Source organism: Equus quagga, chromosome 13 (assembly GCF_021613505.1).
Source record: "Equus quagga isolate Etosha38 chromosome 13, UCLA_HA_Equagga_1.0, whole genome shotgun sequence".
NCBI classification, from domain to species: Eukaryota; Metazoa; Chordata; class Mammalia; order Perissodactyla; family Equidae; genus Equus; species Equus quagga.
Genome location: NC_060279.1, coordinates 35,018,050 through 35,040,289, shown reverse-complemented (window position 1 = coordinate 35,040,289; position 22,240 = coordinate 35,018,050). Strand labels below are relative to the sequence as shown.

Below are 22,240 nucleotides of genomic sequence, written 5' to 3'. Positions count from 1 at the left end.
GTTCTGTTTGAATTTTAGAATTGTTTTTTCTATTTCTATAAAGAATGCCTATGGGATTTTGATAGGGATTGCATTTAATCTGTAGATCACTTTGGTTAGTATGAACATTTTAACAATATTAATTCTTCCAGCCCATGAACACTGGATGTCTTTCCATTTATTTATTTCTTCTTTAATTTTCTTCCTCTTCAACATTTTCTAATTTTCAGTGTGCAAGTCTTTGGCCAAGTTTATTCCTAAGTATTTTGTTCTTGCTGCCACTCCTGTGAATGAGATCATTTCCTTAATTATTTGTGGATAGTTCACTGTTTCTGAATAGAAATGATTGATTTTTGTATGTTGATTTGGTATCTTACAACTTTACTGAACTTATTTATTAATTTTAATAAATTTTTTGGTTGAATTGTGAGAGTTTTCTACATATGTGATCATGTCATCTGAAAATGGAAACAACTTTGCCTCATCCTTTCCTGTTAGAAAGCCTTGTATTTATTTTTCTTGTCTAATTACTCTGGCTAGGACTTCTAGTACTACATTGAATAGAAGTGATGAGAATGGGCACCCTTGCCTGTACCAGATCTTAGAGAGAAAATTTTCCATTTTTCCCCATTGGTTATGATTTAGCTGTAGGCTTTTCATAAATGGCCTTTATCGTGTTAAGGTAAGTTCCTTCAACACCCAATTTGTTGAGAGTGTTAATCATGAGTGGATGTTTAACTTTTTCAAGTGCTTTTTCTGCATCTCTTGATTTGGTCATGTGTTTTTTGCTTTCATTTTGTTAATGTGGTATATCACATTTATTAATTTGCACATGTTGAACCCTCATTGCATCTCAAGGATGTCTCATTTGATGATAACGTGTAATAATTTTAATAAGCTGTTGTATTTGGTTTCCTACTATTTTGTTGAGGATTGTTGCATCTATGTTCATCAAGAATATTGGACTGTAGTTTTTCTCTGGTGCCCTTTCTGGCTCTTGTATAAAGGTAAAATTAACCTCATAATGAGTTTGAAAGAGTTCCCTCTTCTTCTATGTTTTGGAATGCTTTAAGAAGGATTGATATTACTTCTTCTTTGCATGTTTGGTAGAATTCACCCATGAAGCCATCGGGTCCTGGGCTTTTCTTTGTTGGGAGATTTTTATTACTGATCAATCTCCTTAATTGTTATTGGTTTGTTCAAGCTTTCTATTTCTTCTTGATTCAGATTTGGTAGATTATATTTTTTGAAGAATTTAAGCATTTCTTTTTGATTATCTAATTTGAAGGTGTATAATTGTTCATAATACTCCATTATGATCTATTTTAATTCTGAGGCATATGTTGCAATGCTTCCTCTTTCATTTTTTGTTTTATTTATTTGCGTTCTCTCTTCATTTCTTACTTAGTCTAGCTAAGGCCTTGTCAATTTTGTTAATTTTTTCAAAAACACAGCTCAGTCTTCTTGAACTTTTATATTGTTTTTTGAGCCCTATTTGGTTTATATTTTCTCTTATCTTCATTATTTCACTCCTTCTGCTAACTTTTGGCTTACTTTGTTCTTCTTATTTTAGTTCCTTAAGATATAATGTCATGTTGTTTATTTGAGATCTTTTCTTTTTTAACGTAGGAATTTGTTGCTATAAAATTTCCTCTTCTGCTTTTGTTGTATCTTCTAAGTTTTAGTATGTTGTATTTTTATTTTTGTTTGTCTTGAGATATTTTTTAAATTTTCTTTTAACTTCCTCTTTGATCAAGTGGTTGTTCAAGAGTGTGTTGTTTAGTTTTCACATATTTATGAATTTTCCCTTTTTTTGTTTTTTTCTGTTTTTGATGTCTAGTTTCATTCTATTGTGGTCAGGATAGATACTTGAAATGGTTTCATTTTCTTGAATTTGGTAAGACCTGTTTTGTCTTCTAACATAGTCTATCCTGGAGAGTGTTCTATGTGTACTTGAAAAGAATGTGCATTCTTCTGGTGTTGGGTGGAAAGTTCTACATATTTCTATTAGATCCATTTGTTCTATACTGTTGTTTGGTTCTGCTGTTTCCTTATTGATTTTCTATCTGAATGCTCTATACATTATAGACAGTGGAGTATTAAGGTCTCTTATTATTTTATTGCTGTTTATTTCTCCCTGCAAATTTGTCAATCTTTGGTTTATCTATTAAAAAAATATATATTCCTATAGTGTTTTCAATTCTGAAAGCCAAGAATAGACTCTGACCTTCATTCTCCCAGCCTTCTAATAGATATATAGTCATGCATTGCATAACGACATTTCAGCCAACAATGGACTGTATACACAATTGTCCCATAAGATCAGTACCAGATAGTGTAGGTGTTCAGTAGGTTATACCCTCTAGATTTACATAAGTACACTCTATGATGTTTTCACAATAACCAAATTGCCTAAGAATGCATTTCTCAGAATGTATCCTTGAGCGTTAAGTGACACATGACTGTATAAGCCTCTACTTCCTCTAGCAAACCTTTCATTACTTTAAATATCTAAAGTGAATTTCAATTTACTCTCAGAAAACAACTATGTATAATCCTACTTAAATCTTTGCAACAGATGTGGGAGATATAATTTTTTTGTCTATATGTGCAATAACTTTCTAACTGCCATTTTATTTGATATTATAAAGTTCCCAGAGTTTTGGTATTATAAACAGCAAAATGAAATTGTTTGTTGAGCAATTGTCAATCATCTCCTTAGCAATATCCACAGAATGAAATTGCTGTGTCAAAATCTGTTCACATTTCAAGTTTTTAATATGCATTGTATTGGCAAACAATTTCTGCAAAGGTTATATATATTTATACTTTTACTAATTATATGTGAATATAATTTCAATTTCTCCACAACATATGCCAAGATAAAAATTATATGCTGTCTCATTCATGTTTCTTTAATTACTAGTAGAGATAAAACATTTGACATAAATTTATCAGATATTTTTATTTATCTTTTGGAAATTTTTTATTTCTATCATTTTCCTATGCTTCCTTTACCTTTTCTCTTTACAGATTGAAAATTACTTGGTTCAAAAATTATATTTGTACTTTGAGTTGAAAAATGTTCCACTTTGTCATTTATTTTTATTAAAATGCTTCTTACATTTAAAATTAACCTTGTATAGATTTAACTTACATACCATAAATTGTTCCTAATTTAACTGTAAAATTTGGTGAGTTTTGACTCTCAAGCAACAACCACCCCAAGCAAATTATAAAAGATTTCTACAACCCTAGAAACTACCCTTGAGTCCATTTGTGGCCAATCCCACCTACCCCTGACCCTAATCTTGCTGTTTATTGATATGGTTTGGCCTTTTCTAGAATTTCATATAATGGAAGCAAACAGTATGTTCATTTTTGGGTCTGATTTCTTTCATTTAGCATAACACTTTTGAGACTCACATTGTTGTGTTTATCAGTTCATTCTTTTTATTGCATAATAGTGTTCCGTTTATGAAGACACCAGAATTTATCCATCTGTTGCAATATTGAAGGACATTTGAATTATTTCCAATTTGAAGCTAATAGGAATAATGCTCTTATGAATATTAGTTTCCAACTTATTTTGTAGATGTATATGTTCATTTCTGTTTGGTAAATACCTAGAATCGAAAGGCTATGCCATCTGGTAGATATATGTTTAAAAGTTTATAAACTGCTAAACTGTTTTTAAAAGAGCTTGTATCATAATTAATTTCCACCAGCAATGCATGGGAGTTCAAGTGCTGTCATATCCTGGCCAACTCTTGCTTTTGTCAATCTTTTCAATATCTCACACGTGTAGTAATATTTCACTACACTTTTGTTACATATTTCCTTGAAGACTAATTATATTGAGTAGTTTTTCACGTGCTTTTGGCTATTTGTATATCTTTTTTTGTGAAGTATGTGTTTAAGTCTTTTTATTTTAACTTGTTCATCTTCCTCTTCTATTTTGCAAGAGATATTTTTGTATTCTGGATACAAGCCCTTTGTCAGATATATATATTGCAAATATGTTCTCCTACTACATAGTTTAACTTTTCATTTTATTAATCATACATTTTTATAACAGTTTTAATGAAATATAATGTACATACCATAAAATTTGCACTTTTAAAGTGTACAGTTCAGTGGTTTTTAGTATATTCACAAAGTTGTGCAACCATCAACATTATCTAATTTTAGAATAGCAGAAGTTTTTAATTTAGATGTAGTTCAATTTATCACTTTTTATTTTTATAACTCAAGCTCTCTCCTGTCTAGTAAACATTTATCTACTCCAAGTTGCAAATATTCTATGTGTTCTTTTGAAATTTGTACAGTTTTGACATTTTTTAGTTAAATGTGTATGAAATGAGGTAAGGGTCAAGGTGTGTACTTTTAGTTCCTTTTTTTTTTTAGGGAGATTGGCCCTGAGCTAACATCTGCGGCCATCTGCTTCTATTTTACATGTGGGAAACCTGCCACAGCATGGTTTGATAAGCTGTGTAGATCTGAACTCAGGATCCAAACCTGAAAACCCCAGGCAGCTGAAGCAGAGTGCACAAACTTAACTGCTACTCCACCAGGCTGGCCCCCAAAGTGTATACTTTTTAATGTATATATCCAATATTTTTATCACAGTATGTTGAAAAGACTATCCTTTTCTCACTGAAATACCTTGGCAACTTTGTTGAAAATCAATTGGCCATATATGCATGGTACTATTTCCATATTGTACATTTTGTTGCATTGATTCGTGTGTCTATTCTTATGCCAATATTACTTGGTCAGTGTTACTGTATAGTCGGTCTTGAAATCTGGTTCATCTATTTCTAGTTTATGACCATTTACTTTAAATCTTTTCATCTATTTCTAAAATGTTTTGCTAATCTGTGTCCTTTCCATTTCTATATAAATTTTAGAATCAACCTAACAATTTCCAGAGAAAACACACTGGGATTTGTATTTTGTGTTTAGCTATAGATCAGATTGTGGGTAATTGCCAAGTTAACAATTTTGAGGCTTTCAATCCATGAATATCTCTACATTTGTTTAGATCTTCATTGGTTTTTCTCAATACTTTTTTAGTTTAGTGTACTTTAATAATGCACGGTTTTTATAGCTTTTTATATTAACTTTTGTAATTTCACTTTTCACCTTCTCACTGATATGTAAAGAAATACAGTTCAGTTTTTTAATCAACTTATGACCTTTTATTCTTTGTATATCTTATGCCCTTGTTAAATTCATTGGCCAGCTTGTTTTTTACTGAAAATATCTTACCAGATTTTTCTTGATTACTTAGGATTTTTCACATAAACAACCACATTTTCTGTGAAAAACACAGTTTAACTTCTTTTTCAATATGATTGTCTTTAAATATTTATTTTCCTTGCCTTATTGCATGGATTAGGACTCTCAGCACAATACTGAATTGAAGTGGTGAAAATAGACATTCTTAATTTGTTCTGGGTCCAAAAATTACTTAACATATGCATTTAATGATCCAGGAAGTGGTTTACCTTTGCAAACATCCTATGCACACTTGATAAAAAATGGTTTTCTGCTATTGTTGTATGTAGTGTTTTATAATTATCAGTTATGTCAAGTTTTTTGATATTATGTCATATAATTCTTACTAATCTTTTCTATTTATTTTATAAATTATAGAAAGAGAACTGTTGAAATCTGCATCTATAATTTTGAAATTGCCTGCTTCTTTTTTCTGCCTGTCACTTTTTTCTCCTTGGATCTTGAATCTTTCTTATGAAATGCATATTTGTTTTTGTCCATTAGAAATTTGTATTGAATTTTATTTTTTATCATTAAAAATGTTCGCCTTTACTTCTGTTAACGTTCCGTATGCTGAAGTCCATTTTGTCTGATGTTGACATAGTCACTATGAGTTTCTAACAATTAGAGATTTTGTGCTTTTATTCTATACTCTTACTGTTTCCTGAAACTTTGTAATTAAAATAGATCTCTTACAGAAAACACATAATTGGATTTTCCTTTTTCTATCCCAGTCTGATCATCTCCACCCTTTCATTGATGGGTTTACACAATTTATGGTTGGGCTATTTTAAGTCTTCCATCGTTCTGTCCGACATCTCTGTTCCATCTGTTCTTTGTTCCTGTTCTCCCTTTTCTTGCCTTTCATTGAGTTAATTGAGTATTTTTTATTATTCTGTTTTATCTCTTCTGTTGTTTTATCACCAGTACCTTTGTTTAATTTTTGTGTTTTTTCTGTGTTTAAAATATGCGTCTTTAACTTATCACAGTCAATCTTCAAAAAATTTCGTAACACTTTATTTCTCAAATGACTTTTACAACAGTATACTTTCATTTCCCCTATTGAGTTTTATGCTATTTTGTCAAATATTCTACTTCTAAATGCTATAAATCCATATTACATTGTTATTTTGTGTTTGTTTTTATTCTTTATATATCTGGCTACCTTTAAAAACATTATAATTGAAAAAACTATTTTATTTTTACTGAAACATTCACCATTCCCACAATTCTGCATTACTTCAAGGAGATCCAAATTTTTGCATGAAATCATTTCATTTGAATTTAAAGAACTTCCTACAAGATTTCTTGTGGAGAATTCTGATGACTAAAACTTCTTTAAGCTTTTGTTTTTCTGACAAAGTCCTTGTTGTATCTTTATGTTTTTGTCCCTCTTTTTTTTTTATTAAGATTATGATAGATTACAACCTTTTGAGATTTCAGTTGTACATTATTTTTAGTCATGTTGTGGGTACACCACTTCACCCTTTGTGCCCTCCCCCGACCCCCCCTTTTTCCTGGTAACCACCGATCAGGTCTCCTTGTCTATATGTTAACTTCTATCTATAAGTGGAGTCATATAGAGTACGTCTTTCTCTGTCTGGCTTATTTCGCTTAACATAATACCCTCAACGTCCATCCATGTTGATGCGAATGGAACAATTTTGTCCTTTTTTATCGCTGAGTAGTATTCCATTGTGTATATATACCATATCTTCTTTATCCAATCATCAGTTTCTGAGCCTTTAGGTTGGTTCCACATCTTGGCTATTGTAAATAATGCTGTGATGAACATAGGGGTGCATGGGACTCTTGGGATTGCTGATTTCAGGTTCTTAGGATAGATAGCCAGTAGTGGGATGTCTGGGTCATAAGGTATTTCTATTTTTCACTTTTTGGGAAATCTCTATACTGTTTTCCATAGTGGCTGCACTGTTTGCATTCCCACCAACAGTGTATGAGGGTTCCTTTTTCTCCACAACCTCTCCAACATTTGTCACTCTTGGTTTTGGATATTTTTGCCAATCTAACAAGTGTAAGGTGATATCTTAGTGTAGTTTTGATTTGCATTTCCCTGATGATTAGTGACGATGAACATCTTTTCATGTGTCTATTGGCTATACTTATATCTTCTTTGGAGAAATGTCTGTTCATGTCCGCTGCACATGTTTTGATTGGGTCGTTTGTTTTTTTGTTGTTAAGCTGTGTGAGTTCTTTGTATATTATGGAGATTAACCCTTTGTCGGATAAGTAGCTTGTAAATATTTTTTTCCCAATTAGTGGGCTGTTTTTTTGTTTCAGTCCTGTTTTCTCTTGCCTTGAAGAAGCTCTTTAGTCTGATGAAGTCCCATTTGTTTATTCTTTCTATTGTTTCCCTCATCTAAGGAGTTATAGTGTCCAAAAAGATTCTTTTGAAACTGATGTCAAAGAGTGTACTGCTTATATTCTCTTCTAGAAGACTTATTGTTTCAGGCCTAATCTTTAGGTCTTTGATCCATTTTGAGTTTATTTTTGTGAATGGTGAAAAAGAATGGTCAATTTTCATTCTTTTACATGTGGCTGTCCAGTTTTCCCAGCACCATTTGTTGAAGAGACTTTCTTTTCTCCATTGTAGGCCCTCTGCTCCTTTGTTGAAGATTAGCTGTCCATAGATGTGTGGTTTTATCTCTGGGCTTTCAATTCTGTTCCATTGATCTGTGCACCTGTTTTTGTACCAGTACCATGCTGTTTCGATCACTGTAGCTTTGTAGTATGTTTTGAAATTGGGGATTGTGATGCCTCTGGCTTTGTTTTTCTTACTCAGAATTGCTTTAGCAATTCGCGGTCTTTTGTTGCCCCATATGAATTTTAGGATTCTTTGTTCAATTTCTGTAAAGAATGTCCTTGGGATTCTGATTGGGATAGCATTGAATCTGTAGATTGCTTTAGGTAGTATGGACATTTTAACTATGTTTATTCTTCCAATCCATGTGCATGTAATGTCTTTCCATCTCTTTATGTCATCGTCAATTTCTTTCAAGAAAGTCTTGTAGTTCTCATTCTATAAATCTTTCACTTCCTTGGTTAAATTTATCCCAAGGTATTTTATTCTTTTCATTGCGATTGTGAATGGGATTGAGTTCTTGAGTTCATTTTCTGTTAGTTCATTGTTAGTGTATAGAAATGCTACTGATTTATGTATGTTGATTTTATACCCTGCAACTTTGCTGTAGCTGTTGATTGTTTCTAATAGTTTTCCTATGGATTCTTTGGGGTTTTCTATATGCAAGATCATGTCGTCTGCAAACAGCGAGAGTTTTACTTCTTCATTGCCTATTTGGATTCCTTTTATTTCTTTTTCCTGCCAAATTGCTCTGGCCAACACCTCCAGTACAATGTTGAATAGGAGTGGTGAAAGTGGGCACCCTTGTCTTGTTCCTGTCCTCAGAGGGATGGCTTTCAGTTTTTGTCCGTTGAGTATGATGTTGGCTGTGGGTTTGTCATATATGGCCTTTATTATGTTGAGGTACTTTCCTTCTATACCCATTTTATTGAGGGTTTTTATCATAAATGGATGGTGGATCTTGTCGAATGCTTTGTCTGCATCTATTGAGATGATCATGTGGTTTTTGTTTCTCATTTTGTTAATGTAGTGTATCATGTTGATTGACTTGTGGATGTTGAACCATCCCTGTGTCCCTGGTATAAATCCCACTTGATCATGGTGTATAATCTTTTTGATGTATTGCTGTATTTGGTTTGCCAGAATTTTGTTGAGGATTTTTGCATCTATGTTCATCAGTGATATCAGCCTGTAGTTCTCCTTCTTTGCGTTGTCCTTGTCAGGTTTGGGGATCAGAATGATGTTGGCTTCATAGACTGTGTTAGGGAGTACTTCATCTTCCTCAATTTTCTGGAATAGTTTGAGAAGGATAGGTATTAAATCTTCTTTGAATGTTTGGCAGAATTCTCCAGATAAGCCGTCTGGTCCTGGACTCTAATTTTTGGGGAGGTTTTTGATTACTGTTTCTATTTCTTTACTTGTGATTGGCCTATTCAGGTTCTCCATTTCTTCCTGATTCAGTTTGGGGAGGTTCTAAGAGTCTAGGAATTTGTCCATTTCTTCTAGGTTGTTCAATTTGTTGGCATATAGTTTTTCATAGTATTCTCTTATGATCCCTTGTATTTCTTTGGTATCTGTTGTGATTTCTCCTCTCTCATTCCTAATTTTATTTATTTGAGATTTCTCTCTTCTTTTCTTGGTGAGTCTGGCTAAGAGTTTGTCGATTTTGTTAATTTTTTCGAAGAACCAACTCTTTGTTTCATTTCTACTGTCTTTTTTGTTTCAATATCATTTATGTCTGCTCTTATTTTTATTATTTCCCTCCTTCTACTGACTCTGGGCTTTGTTTGTTCTTCTTTTTCTAATTCTGTTAGGTGTCGTTTGAGGTTGCTTATGTGAGCTTTTCCTTGTCTAGTGAGGTGAGCGTCTATTGCAATGAATTTCCCTCTTAGGACTGCTTTTGCTGCATCCCAGATGATTTGGGATGATGTGTTCTCATTTTCATTTGTCTCCAGATAATATTTGATTTCTTCTTTAATTTCTTCAATAATCCATTGTTTGTTCAGTAGCGTGTTGTTTAGTCTCCACATTTTTGCACCCTTCTCTGCTTTATTCTTGTAGTTGATTTCTAGTTTCATAGCATTATGGTCAGAAAAGATGCTTGATATTATTTCAACTCTCTTGTATTTATTGATGCTTGCTTTGTTTCCCAAAATATGGTCAATCCTTGAGAATGTTCCATGCGCACTTGAGAAGAATGTGTAACCTGCTGTTTTTGGATGAAGTGTTCTATATATATCTATTAAGTCCATGTGGTCTAATTTTTCATTTAATTCTATAATTTCCTTGTTGATTTTCTGCCTGGATGTTCTATCCATTGGTGTTAATGGGGTGTTGAGGTCCCCTACTATTATTGTATTGTTGTTGATGTCTTTTAGTTCTGTTAAGAGTTGCTTTACAAATTTTGGTGCTCCTGTGTTGGGTGTGTATATATTTATAAGTGTTATGTCTTCTTGGTGGAGAGTCCCTTTTATCATTATATACTGTCCCTCTTTGTCTTTCTTTATCTGTTTTGCTTTGAAGTCTACTTTGTCTGATATTAGTATAGCGACACCTGCTTTCTTTTGTTCATTATTAACTTGGAGTATTGTTCTCCATCCCTTCGCTCTGACTCTGTGTTTGTCTTTGGGGCTGAGGTGTGTTTCCTGGAGGCAGCATATTGCTGGGTCTTGTTCTTTGATCCATCCTGCCACTCTGTGTCTTTTGATTGGAGAGTTCAATCCATTTACATTTAGAGTAATTATTGAAATGTGGGGGCCTGCCACTGCCATTTTATGTCTTGTTTTCTGGTTCTCTTCCATTTCCTTTGTTTCTTGTCCCATGGTTTAATCTGTTCTGATGGAGAGCTGCTACTCTCTGTTGTTGTCCTTCTACTTATCGCCTTTGCTCTTGGTTTTGTAGCCCCTTTCCTTTTTTTGATTTTTCAGGAATGAGGGTTTTCCTGAGCATTTCTTGAAGAGGAGGTTTTGTGGCAATGAACTCCCTTAATTTTTGTTTATCTGGGAAAGTTTTTATTTCTCTATCGTATTTGAAGGATATTTTCACTGGGTAGAGAATTCTTGGCTACAAGTTTTTGTCCTTCAGATTTTTGAATATATCATTCCACTCTCTTCTAGCCTGTAAAGCTTCTGCAGAGAAATCTGCTGATAGCCTTATGGGAGTTCCTTTGTAGGTTAATTTCTTCTGCCTAGCTGCCCTTAGTATTTTCTCCTTGTCGTTGACTTTTGCTAGCTTCACTACTATATGCCTTGGGGTTGGTCTTCTTGCATTGATAAAGTTTGGAGATCTATTGGCTTCTGTCACATGAAGTTCCATCTTCCTCCCCAGGTTTGGGAAGTTCTCAGCCATTATTTCTTTGAATAGGCTTTCAGCCCCCTTCTCCCTCTCTTCTCGTCAGATAAGCTCAGAGAGTTTCTTCATTTCTTTTTAGTCTTAGTTCTCTCTCCTCCTCTGCCTGCAGCATTTCTATATTCCTATCTTCCAAATTGCTAATTCTTTCCTCCATATTATCGGCCCTACTGTTCAGTGCATCTAGATTTTTCTTAATCTCTTATATTGTGTTCTTTATTTCCAGTATTTCTGTTTGGTTCTTCTTTATAGTGTCGAACTCTTTTGTGACATAGCTCCTGAACTCGTTAGGTTGTCTATCTGAATTCTCTTTTAACTCATTGAGGTTTTTAATGGTGGCTGTTTTGAAGTCATCATCATTTAGGTTATATATTTCATTGTCTTTGGGATTGTTTTCTGTGTATTTGTCATTTTCCTTCTGTTCTGGAGATTTAATATATTTTTTCATATTGCTTGATGGTGTAGATTTGTGCCTCTGCATAGAGATAGAGTTTAGTTACTGCTTCCACTTGTTTCTACTGATGTGGTAGGGGAACAGCTGTTTATACTACACCAACCAGGAACCCTATCAGCTGTTGCTAACTGGGCCTGGACCCCTCCTCATAGTCACAGTGGTCCTGTGGGTTCCCTCTTCAGCTGTGGGGGCCGTCACAAGGGGGCTTCAGGCTTCTGGCACCTACTGTTGCAGACCACCTAGATGTGCTCCCTCCTTAGGGTTTGCAGCGGTGTTATGGTCTTTCTCAGCGGCCAGGGGCAGGATCACTTATATTTGCAGCTCTGTCACTGTCGGCGCCCACAAAATCTCACTTGTCCACTATGGGTCACAGCAGAGCTATGAGCATCTTCTGCAATCTGTGGATAGCTTACTTAGCTATGCTACTTTTGTCCCAGGGTCTTCCCACCTTGTGGTTGCTGGGTGGGTGCTCTCTACTAGTGCTGTGCAGAGTCTTTCGCTGAGGCTGCTGTGGGACTGTAGAGTTTCCCCCTGGGCCACAGGGCCGGGTCGCTGGAACTCCACCCAGCCCCAGTCCTGTCCCCCAGGATCTCGGGGAGCCCCTTGCCCTGTCTGGGGGATAGCTGGAGACCTTGATTTCAGTGGCAGCTGGCTGGCTGCTGCCCTGCCTGGGATTCTCCTCTTCGGGACCCTCCTGGCATTGTGGACGCTGGGCGGGGCCTCTCCACTATTTGTGGGTAGAGGCTGTGCCTGCTGCCAGGACGGAAGCCCAGAATTTCCCCCTGGGCCACGGCGCTGGCTGCCGGAACTCCACCCAGCCCCAGGCCTTTCCAAGGAGATCTCTGGTAGCCCTGAGCCCGGATCAGGCAAGAGCCGCAGTCTGTGAGACAGGCAGCGGCAGCTGGCGGGCTGCTGCCCCATTGGGGATTCTCTCTGGGAGCCTCCCGGCATTGTGGATGCTGGGAAGGGCCTCTCCACTAATGGCGGGTAGGGGTTTACCCTGCCTCCTCTGGTGTGTAACTCTGGAGCTTCCCTCTGGGCTTAGGTGTAATTGCTGGGGGCTTAGGTAGGGCTCTGGTCACCTGTTTCTACCGTTGCTCCTCTGATGTGCGCTCCCTCCTGCCCTTGGTGTGTGGCGATGTTCTGGGGGCGTCCGCTGGAAGAAAGCTGCTTTCAGGTACTAGGCTGTTTAGGGGTCAGGGTCGGAGAGTTTTCACCTATCTCCACCTCCTCATGGAGGGAAGTCCATCCGCTTTCCGATGTATAGCAGTGTGGGTCTCTCAGGCATCCTGAGATGCTCTATGGATATCCTTTGTTAAGCGATGAATGTCCAATTAGTTGTAGATTTGAAGGGGGAGAGAAAAAGAAGACTACTCATGCCGCCATCTTGGATCTCCTCCTGTCTATCCCTCTATTTTTGAGTGATAGTTTCATTGAATATCAAATGCTAGAGTTTTAAAAAGAATTATTTATAGCTTTCACTTTTCTAAAATCTCTGTAGTGTTTGGTAGCTTTCTTCCCCCACTGTCTATAAGATATATTTTATTCTCTGGATGCTTAAAAACTTTTCTCTTTATCACTTATTGTAGCAGTTAGATCATGACAATTTTTGGTATGGTTCTCGTATGTATACTGCTTTGGATTCTTTGAACTTCCTAACTTATGGGTTTACACTTTCATCCAATTTGGAAAGTTTCAGCAGTTATTTCTTCCAATAATTTTTCTGCCTCCTTTACTGACACTCCATATATATGTGTTTTTAAATGTTTTCTTTTGTTCTACCAGTTACTTAGACCCTCTTTACTTTTTTAAGAATTTTTTCTCTTTGTGCTTCATTTTGGATATTTTCTATTGCTATATCTTCAAGTGCACTGAACCTTTTTTACAATGTCTAATCAATATATAATCAGACCTAGTGTTTTTTTTAAATTTTTGATATTATTTATTTTATTCCTAAAAGTTCCATTTCATTCTCTCATATGTTTTTGTTATATACTTCTAACATTACAGTTTTATTATGGCAAGCAGTTATCTTACTTTGTAGGTAAGTTACTTCTTTCAGGGATTTATTTCTTAATTACTTTAATAGGATGTATTTTACCTAATAGGATGTATTTTACCTACATTATATTGAACGCATTTAAAATGTCCAACTTGATGAGTTGTGATACATGTGGTATGTGTAAAACTATCACCACAATCAAAATAATAAAGATTTCTTTTCACATCATTGAACTTTTGCAAATCATCCCTCCCTCTATCTGCTCTCTGTCACTATAGTTTAGTTGGAAATTTTCTGGAATTGTATATAGATGAGATAATACAAAATATTCACTTTGGTCTAACTTATTTCACTCATCATAATGATTTTGAATTTTACTCATGGTTTATTGTGCATGAGTACTTGTGTTCTTTTTTATTGCTCAATGAATCACATTGCCTAGGTACACCATATTTTGTTTCTTTTTTTTTTCACTGTTTATGAAATTTGGGCCACTACATGCAAAATTACTATAAATATTTGTGTATAAGTATTTGTGTGAACATGTGTTCCACTTGTTGTGGGTAGATAAATAGGCGTAGAAAGGGCGGGTCACTTGGTAGGTGAACGTTTTGCTTTTTAAGAAACTACCAAAGTGTTCTGCAAAGTGGTTGCAATTTCATATTCCTATTAACAGTGTAAGAAGATTCCAGTTGCTCCACATTCTTTTTTAATACTTAGTATTGTCTGTATTTTGAGTGACAGCCATTCTAAGAGGGATATAATGATATCTCATCGCTGTGCTTATTGGCTGTGTGTGTGTGTATGTGTGTATGAGAAAGAGAGAAAATCTGATTCAATATATTGCCCTTTTTTCTTTTGTTGGGCCATTGGTCCTCTTATTATCGACCTGTAAGAATTCTTTATATAATCTGAATACAAGAAGTCTTCTGTCTGATGTAAGTGTTGCAATATTCTCCCAATATGTGGTTTGCCTTTTCATTTTCTTAATGATGTCTTTCTAAAAGCAGAAGCTTTGAATTTTGATAAAATCTAATCTCTCTTATTTTCTGTTTTGGTTTGTGCTTCTCATTTTCTTTCTAGGAAACCATTGCCTACATTAATGTCACAGATATTTTCTCCTAGAGTTTCATTAATTTAATTTTTATATTTAAGTGTAAAATCCATCTTGAGTTAATTTATTATGTATGGTTTTATGGAAAGTTGGGCATTTATTTATTTACAAGTATATCTAATTCTTCTTGCATTATTCATTGAAAAGACTTTTCTTTCCTCATTGAATTGCCTTACACCTTTGTTGAAAATCAATAGATCGCATATAAGTAGATTGAGACTTACTTTCACTTTTGTTAAAGCAGTTAGAGAGTAGCCTTTACTGATATCTAGTTTATCCTTGTTACTAAGGTGTGAGTTTTTGAGTTCTTTATTCCCTCTCTCAGATATTCTATGACATTTTTCCACTCTAGCTAGCTGGAACTCAAACATCTTTCAAGCCCATTTGACTTCTAGGAATTGTGTAACTTAGAGCCTTCCTGTAGGTCTTTGCTCAGTCTTGTAGAGTTTCATCTTATGCTTAAGCATCTTAGTATTCAGCTCATATGCAAAGATATCCATATGGATATTTCTGGAACACTTTCCATAAATTGACCCATCTCTTTAATATTTTGCTCCACACAGTATAGTTTCTTTAGACTCGTCCAACTCAAATTGCACTCTTCTCAGTTCAGCAGGATTACTGTGCTCTCCTTAGGTTCCTTATGTAAAATGGGAATAATATTTTCAGACCTGATGAGGTTATCATGGAATTATGTGAGTTAGTGAATGGATAATGATGACTTCCTAACATATGTTCAAGAAGCTGCTATTAATATTAAAGTTGCAGTATGAAAAATGGATAGAAAGGAAGGCTTCCTGCTATAGTCTTTCAGCCCCTTTCTCTCTAAAAGAACCTGTCAATTAAAATAATTTTTACTGCTAAATGTCTGTGTTTTCTCTTCAGAGGTCAGATTACACTGGAATGCCAAATCTCTGGATTGTTATTAGTCGATATCACACATATAGTAATTTAAAATCATTCAATTCTCAAAATTAAAAATTAAAATGCAAGAAATCTATGATTTCTTCCCTCTTAAAATAGCAGAAAGAGAAATATTGTTGGAAGGGAGAGATATTTAAGGAGAATTTGAGGACTTTGAAACCCACTGTTCTTGATACTGGATGTGAGAACTGCTCTCCCTTGTAGCAATGCTACAGAACCCTATGCTATGCAGAATTGAGCACTGATCAAGAAGATTCCTGAGCTTTGTTCTAATATAAAGATTGTCTGATTGTCTAAAGCTGCTATGAAGGTTTTAACATTATGTGATCTCCAAATCAAACCATAGATCTTCCTACTAATGATGGTGAGAGTTGTTCTGAAAACATTATGGAGGCAATAGAGAATGAGGTAGAGGCCAAAAAAGTGGAGGTCTCAGCCCACACTTCATCATTCTCTGAGCATAATTTGAGCTTTAATTAGGTTCTTATTTCCAAATTCCCATGCACGCATGACAAAGGAAATCCCAATATGGAATCATTCTAAGCCCATCTCAAAGGCTTCATAATTGATCATGGGTAAATAAATCTCAACACTTTCAAATAAATGAAAATACTTCATTACATCTAAGCAAGCAGTATTTGAGTCACGTATGTGAAGGACTGGATAGATCACTTTTCATTTGCTTTTGTTTTTTTCCCATCAGATTTTCATAAGATGACTTTGAAGATAGTGATTTCTAAGGACTGTAGCTCTCATTTGGGTTAAGCAAATGGTTTAATGCTTTTGAGCCTCAGTTTCTCCTTCCATAAAATGATGGGATTAAATGAACTCTAAATCACTGTTTGATTTAACCTAAGTATGAAGCTTCTATACACATAAGAACACAAATAATGGAAACAACTTACACAAGTTAAGTTTCTCCAGGTATGTTTGAACTGGGATATTATTTATGTCACTACTCCTCATGCCTCCTGCTTTTACCCCAACCCCTGATCAGTGTACTTAATTTATTTGTTACTCCTTTTTTCAGACAGATATTATCAGCTTTGTACAGAAGCACAAATACGGTTTCTTTGAGTGCATTTTACTTTTGTCAAATTCTTTCTCACTTTTGAAAGAATCTGAATACCCACTGACCCACGAGGAGACAGAACCAGAGCATGATCACGGAGTTTATCCTCAAAGGCTTCTCAAACCTGGGGGATCTGCAGATCCTTCTCTTCTTTATCTTCCTGTGGTCTACCTGACCACTCTGATGGCCAATGCTACAATCATGACTGTCAGTCGTCTGGCCCGGGCTTTGCACACCCCTATGTACTTCTTTCTGTTTGTCCTCTCCTGCTCTGAAACCTGCTACACCTTGGCCATTGTACCAAAAATGTTGACCAAGCTGATTTCTGCAAGTCCGACTATTTCTTTCTCTGGATGTGCTGCCCAGCTCTATTGCTTTGTGCGCTTGGCTTGTACCAACTGTTTTCTAATTGCTGTAATGGGCTATGACCGCTATGTTGCCATCTGCAACCCTCTCAACTACACACTCATTGTCAGCAGAGCCACCTGCATGCAGTTGGTTCTAGCCTTCAGCTTCTGTGGTTTCCTGATCTCTGTGGTTGTCAATGTCCTGGTGTTTAGTGTACCCTTCTGTGCCTCCAATCAGATCAACCACTTTTTCTGTGACATTTTCCCTGTCATAAAACTGGGCTGCACAGACACTAACCTGAAAGAAATGGTCATCTTCCTCCTCAGCATTCTGGTTTGCTGGTTCCCTTAGTGTTGATCTTCATCTCCTACATCTTCATTGTTTCCACCATCCTCAAGATCTCCTCAGTGGAGGGACAGTGGAGGGCCTTCTCCACCTGTGCTTCCCACCTCACAGTGGTCATTATCCACTATGGCTGTGCTTCCTTTATCTACTTGAGGCCCACATCCCTGTACTCCTCAGATAAGGACCGGCTTGTGGCAGTCACCTATACTGTGATCACCCCACTACTCAACCCCCTTGTCTACACACTGAGAAATAAAGAAGTGAAGGTGGCTCTGAGAAAGGTTCTCAGTAGATACTCATTTCCAAAAACTGTATGAGTGAGTTGGTAACTCAAGTAATTTATATTCATGAAACTGTCTTGGATAGAATTTCAATTTGATAAATGGACCTATCCTGTTTTTGTCAAAAAAAAAAAAAAAAACGTAATAAGTACTTCAAGTTACGTTCATTCTTTTTATTGTAAAGTCCTTCTCCATGTTTAGTCTATATTAGCCATAGAGGTTATACCGTTTTGTCTCCAGAAAGTTATATGAGGGGCTATGAGAAGGATCTGAATTTGAGATATGTATGCTGTTGTGAGAGAATATGGAAAAGAAATATGTATTAGACTGTAGAGGTTAATAAAACCTTCTTGGAGGAGGTTATGCTAGTGTGAATTTTTTAAATCTGAGTAGTGGGTAGGTAAATAATGAAAAAGAATAAATTTCAGGAAAATATGGAATAATGTACGTAAAGGTAAGTAGGCATGAAACAGAGCACCATTTGGAAAGCTAGTTCTTTGTTAGGAATTTTAACTTGAGTTAAAATCTACCTTCTAGTCTGTTAGCATCTATTGAAGGATTTATAATCTGGGACATTAGCTGATAAGATTTTCATTTTAGAAAGATGGTGATGATGACATTGATGATGATAATAATCAACATTTGAACAGTGCTTACTAAATGTCAGATGCCGTCCTAAATGTTGAACATATTTTATATAATTTATTCCTCACAACAGCCCAAGATAATGCCTGAAGTCAGTGTGAACAATGCATTGGGGTTGACCAGACTTGAAATTCCTGCAGTGATCCAAAGGAAACAGAGTTGTTGTTACTACGGAAATGGAGAAGTAACGTAATTGAGGAACTTTAGGCTGGTAGAATCTATATGACTTAGTGACTGATTTAATGTGTGGTGTGTGAGGGGAAACAAATGGTGAAGATGACGTCCATGAGCATGGCTTTGTTGCCTGGATGGACAGAGTTAACATTGACCAAGATACAGTATGAAGATAGCAGGGTAAATTTAGGGGTAGAAAATGGTGAATTTAATTTAGACGTTCTCACAACAATTATTAGAGCTGTCTTCTCAGAAAGTGGTGCCGGATAGCCAAAATGGGCCTGGTGAGGGACGGCAAGCTAGTTTAAAGCAAAGGATATAGAATCAGGTCAGTCCATGGTTTGAGAAACAGTTCTATCCCTTGCACTTGTGTGATTGGACAAGAAACAACTTCTCCAGTTCGCAATTACATCATCTGAAAAATGAGACTGATAATAGCTATTACAGGAAAGTCATCTAAAACTTAAACAAAATATTCTATTAAAAATGTTTGTAAAATATAAGATAATATAAACATGTAAGTTATTTATTTATTTTTGAAGATTGGCACCTTAGCTAACATCTGTTGCTAATCGTTTTTTTTTTCTTCTTCTACTTCCTAAAGCTCCCCTGTACATAGTTGTATATTCTAGTTGTAGGTCTTTCTGGTTCTGCTATGTGAGATCCCACCTTAGCATGGCCTGATGAGCAGTGCTAGGTCCGCACCCAAATCCAAAGTGGCGAAACCCTGGGTGGCTGAAGTGGAGATTGAAAACTTAACCACTCAGCCACGGAGCCAGCCCTAAACATGTAAGTTATTATTATAGCTATGGAAAATGAAGTCCAGACAGAGTACACTACTTGCACAAGGACATTCAGCTGTCAGGACAGGACAACAAATTAGATTTTCAGACTTCCCTTTCAGTGTTATCTGAAATAGAAATTGTGTGTCTCTTCCTTTGCAGGAATCCAAATGGACAGTTTATTATTTGAGGGCTGTTATTAGTATGAAGATTGGATTTATGCAGATGCCTTCATGCTATTTCATGTCCTCCCTTTGTGAACAAAGGCAAAATTTGGTGAAATGACTGAACAGATTTGGATAAGCAGACTGGAGCTGTTGAAGAGAGCAAAGCTAAATTACTGCCATGGAAATAAAACAGGAATTGGGAGTCTGGCTGGCTCTGTCTTCCAACCCTTTTCCTGAAGGAAAAAATTCATTTAGATCTCAGAACAGTTTCAATGAAAGAATAGATGAGAAAACCAAAGTCCATTCTACCGACAAGAGTCCTAGGCACTGACATTCTGATCACACCAGTGAAGCCTCCAAGCCAGCATTAGTCCCTAGGATTGATGCTAGAATCTAAAAATAGAGTCATCTATTTTTTTTCCTTTTTGTGAGGAAGATTGGTCCTGACCTAACATCTGTTGCCAATCCTCCTCTTTTTCCTTGAGGAAGATTTTTGCTGAGCTAACATTTGTATCAAGCTTCCTCTGTTTTATGTGGGATGCTGACACAGTGTGGCTTGATAAGCAGTGCTAGGTCTGCACCTGGGATCCAGGCCTGCAAACTCTGGTCTTCCAAACCACTATGCCCCTGGCTGGCCCCTAGAATCATCTTATCAAATGTTGTCTAGAAAGCCTCTTGAAACACTGATCTTCCATCACATTTAGAGAGCTGTATTTCAAGGGAGACCAAGAGCAAGGGGTGACAGCATGGCAAGGTAGGAGGAGAACCAGACTAAGAATAATGAGAGATCTGGAGAGAAGGGACATGACTGAAAACCTATAAGCCAGTAGATTCTATAGGACTTACTGGCTGATTCAATATGCGGTGTAAGAAAGAAAAGAAAAGAGTGGCAAAAGTGACTTTCAGGTGTGTGGCCTGGGTACCTGAGAGAACGGAGCTGGCATTCACTAAAAAAGGGCATGAAGATGGCTAAGCAAGCTTTGGGGCAGAAAATGGCAGAATAGGCAAGACTATTCATAATACCAAGATCCCTTTTATTCCAGGCACTATAGAAGGAACAGGGTCAACAAGGCTGTGTTTAATATAAAGTCTGTGTCTTCAGGAAACTCAGATTTGTTCTAGGGAGAGACCAAAAGGTGGGTATGTTGGCCTTCGCTTGCCTCCAACTCATCCAGCTCTTGCTTCCTTCAGGGATTTTGTACATGTTGTTCCTTCTGTCTAAAAAGATCTCTCCAAATAATTCCCTTTACCTAGTGACTCCTGCTTACCCTTCAGCTTATAGATTATGCATCAAGTCTCTAGGGTGTCCAGCCCCACACTCAATCTAAATTAGGTTTCTTTTAGTACTCTCTCCCCTAGCTCCTGCATATACTTTTCCTTCAGAGAATAGACTTCAGCTTTTGGTAAATTGCTTTTATCTGAATTTATGTTTACTGGGAATCTTTCAAACCAGACCTTGGGGCCATGAGGACAGAGGGCACACACATTTTGTTCATCATCAATTTCCAGTAGCTAAAAGCAGTACCTGGTACATATTAAGAAGTAAGTAAATATTTGTTGAAATAATAAGAGATATGATAAAAATACATCCTGGGTGCTATGAGAACACAAAAAAGGCAGAGCTTAACACTATTAGCAGAGTGTGACAGTGAGACAAGAAGGCTTTAGAGATAAAGTGAGAGAATATCTCAGGTTGTCCTAAATTATGAGATAAAATATGAAAATTAATTAAAAGAAAGGAGCAACTTCAAAGAGAAGAAGCAGCATATGAGAAAACATGGCAGAATACAGAATCATGTCACTTTGAAGACCAGATTAGCTTCAGAATGAGTAATTAAGCACAAATGAGAAATAATAATAATTTTAAAAACAATAATGCCAGAGAGGTAGAACAGAGACTAGATAATAAATTATTGATAACATGGGGCTCTTGGCTTCATCATTTATGGGAAGGGGAGTCACTGAAGGATTTTTCCACGGATTTGCTGGCCCTTAGAGAACTTTAGCACACCACCCTATTAACATTACCTAAATGCCTTTGCTAGATTACTTGAGATATTTCAGCAATTATTCATTGTTGGTAGCTTCCTTGAAGAGAATAAATAAGTATGATTTTCAGGGAATACATATAAGAGCTAAGGCAGGATAGTATGAGAAAGATTTACATATATATAAGAAGGAGACTCCATAATGAGGTCTCAAACAAAGGAAGGACACAAGAATCCCAAGTAAAGATAAAGACATTTCAATAGCTAGATTGAAGGGGGTGAATCAGGACTGAAAATGGTAGATAAAGTTTGCTGCAGATTAGAGGGATCCAAAGTTGCCTGTTATCTTCAGGAAAAGGAGAACTGATAGCAGCAGGGTAGGAATAGATAGTAGGATTTTCTTCTTCTGTTCCTTGTAACTAAACAATTTGGATGTTTCTTTGCCTCATCAGTTGACATTTTTGTTTTGGAACCATCAAGGTATTGAGCAGTGAATTATGATTAAATTTGTTCTAAAAATGAGTAATCCCTTCCCACATCTGCATGGCCTTCTTAGAGTGTCATTGATAGTAGAATTTGGGAGTGTCTTACCTTCTTAAAGCCTCATTCATCTCATTTGTAAAATGTAAAATGTTCTTATGTTACAGTATGTCCTACATTTAAAGGAGAAAATTGTGAAAGCACACATTTTACATAAAAACCATACAATTAACTGAATAGTTACAACACGAATCT

At 36.1% G+C, this 22,240-nt stretch overlaps 1 pseudogene; it reads left to right on the top strand.

Annotated features, from left to right (window-relative positions):
* Window positions 1-641: 641 nt before the first annotated feature.
* LOC124250172 (olfactory receptor 10T2-like) lies at window positions 642-17,785 on the top strand (annotated as a pseudogene).
* Window positions 17,786-22,240: the final 4,455 nt, after the last annotated feature.